This window comes from Poecilia latipinna, unplaced genomic scaffold (genome assembly GCF_001443285.1).
Source record: "Poecilia latipinna isolate Pla-1442-1.1 unplaced genomic scaffold, P_latipinna-1.0 Scaffold5610, whole genome shotgun sequence".
Taxonomy (NCBI): domain Eukaryota; kingdom Metazoa; phylum Chordata; class Actinopteri; order Cyprinodontiformes; family Poeciliidae; genus Poecilia; species Poecilia latipinna.
The window spans coordinates 1-2,330 of NW_015118226.1; the positions used below are offsets into that span (position 1 = coordinate 1).

The 2,330-nt window shown below is 35.9% G+C and overlaps 1 long non-coding RNA gene across 1 annotated transcript; it reads left to right on the forward strand.

The window, feature by feature from the left end:
* Nucleotides 1–25: 25 nt before the first annotated feature.
* On the forward strand, nt 26–838 carry LOC106943644 (uncharacterized). Its single transcript, XR_001423973.1, has 2 exons — nt 26–367; nt 640–838. It is a non-coding gene; the product is annotated as an uncharacterized LOC106943644 (long non-coding RNA).
* The last annotated feature ends 1,492 nt before the right edge of the window (nt 839–2,330 follow it).

A 2,330-nucleotide genomic window follows, 5' to 3' on the forward strand; every position in this document is an offset into this window, starting at 1 on the left:
TAGAGCTTTGGAACGTGACGTCACTGCTGTAGACGGAGGGACACCAGCGCCATCTTTGGGGTCCTCTATCTGTTAAACATAACCGACAAAAACAACAGTCTCGCAGATTTTTTTAATCCAAGTTACTTAAAAATAATTTAGCTATGGTAGAACTTGCTGCGTTATTGAATGTAATGTCCGATCACACGACTGAAACGGTAAAAAGATGGAAAACGGACTTTCTTTTCATTATTTTCCTGCTTGGAAACAACGTGTGGAGCTAACGAACAGAAGACGAATGTCCTGGTATCAGCGGCGAGACGTCCTGATATTACCTTCTCCAACATCCCCAGATACCTACAAGTTCCCTCTAAACATTTCTATTCTGGTGAGTGTCTAAATTCGCTTTGTTAGTGCTGTGTCATAATTTTTTGCTATGGTTTTGTCCGAGTGTACTCATGATCAGTTTCTGTTGAGTTCATTTAAGTGGGTCAACCTTGTTTAGGTCGGGCTTATATTGTTTATGTGACGTAGTCCGAGTTTTGTCAGTGGACATCGAGGTTCTTACATTATTGTGAAGTAAACTATTTAAGATTTTTTGTGTAATCAGATTTACAGTACTGTAAATATTAATGTGTGTTCTGATATGTCCTCTTAAAGGCAAACCGACGTATGAAATGGATGAGCTCAATCCTGACTGGGTTCCAGTACTGAATATGGGTCACTGCGAGGTAAACGCCACAACGTTGGACCGACATGCGCGTCAATTAAAGAGGCGATACAGCAAAACCATGGTGGATCAACAAGTTACAGAGACTGTTTTCATTATTTACCCCAGAAGAGGTAAATAATGAAAACAGAACAGCGGAGGCAACAGAAGAGGAGCAAGTTGGAGAGGCTGAGGAGGAAACCCCAGGAGAGGAGCTCAGCAAGGCTGCAGACTCTGAAGAAGAACAGGAACCATTTGTGTTGAAATATGTGTACAGTTGGAAGTGGCTGTTTTCTCTCATTTAATAATTTAATGCATTAAACATTCATGAATCGTTTGATTCAAGCACTTCAAGTTGCATGTAAACAGGTGAAGTAATGAATCACATTTTAAGTAAAAATTTGATATTTAAATATTTCAGGTAATAAATGTACACGTAATGAAAGATTATATTTTTAAATAAATATTTTATTTGATTAAAGTAAACAATTATATAATCAGACATCTGTCAGGACACTGGGTTTTTGGGTTTATTTTGCTTGTCATTTTATTTAGCTTCATGTTTTAATTTACTAGTTTAGCCCTTAATGGTCCTTTTGACATTATTAGAGGTATTTAGTGTAGTTAGAATTATATTATTGCTTTTTCTTTGTCTGAGTCCATGTCAAGCCCTCTTTAATGACTATAGTTTAATTCTATTTTATCCCTCTAGTTCTTATTTCAGCCTCCCCGCAGGGTTTCTAGTAATGTTTATTTCTTAATTTGATCACCATAGGTTCAGTTATTCTTCCATGTCTGAGTCTGTATCTTTCTTTAGTAATTCTAGTTGGGTTATTTCTTTGTTTAGATCTTCTAGTTTATCTTGCTCTGTGTTCCTTAGTTCTTATTGTTAGATTGTTAGTTCTTATTGTTACTTTCTATTTAGGTTCAGTTATATCTTTCTCTCCTAGTTCACCAGGTTTTCTTTACTCTTAGTGTCTTTTGTATTAGAAGTATTTTTCAGTTCCCTGTTTCCTCCCGTTTGTGTTCCCAGCAGATCTTAGTTTCCCTGTACCACCTTCTCCCCAGCCCTCAGCCAGCTCCTGTGCCAAATTACTCACACCTTCTTCTTCTTCTAGTTGAATTTTATTGCCGGTTGGCAAGAAACGTTAGGTAATCATTACCGCCACCAACTGGTAAGGAGTGTGGACCACATGACAAAAAAACCCAAAAACAAAACTATATCCTATTAAACAACTTACACTGTTTTAAAAAAATAAATAAGGCCTCATATCCTCTACTTCCTCAATCTTTTTGTAATAAATCAACAATATCAAATTTCATTTTTATGCTACTAAGATTTCTAATTAACTTACTTCTTTGCATCAAATAATTCCTACAACTCAAAATAACATGTTCCACTGTCTTTTTTTCCCCGCATTCACATTTCCCTGTCTGATGTTTCCCTATCAGAAATAATGACCTATTTAGTCCAGTATGTCCAATTCTAAACCGTGAAATAATTATCTCTTCTCTCCTGATTCTTTCTGTTCTTCTCATTTGACCAATATTCTTTTGAATTTTATATAACCGTTAAAACATTTACCGGCAAAGTTTACACAGGTGGTAAAGACTATTATTTATATTCTTTCACTTTGTCAAA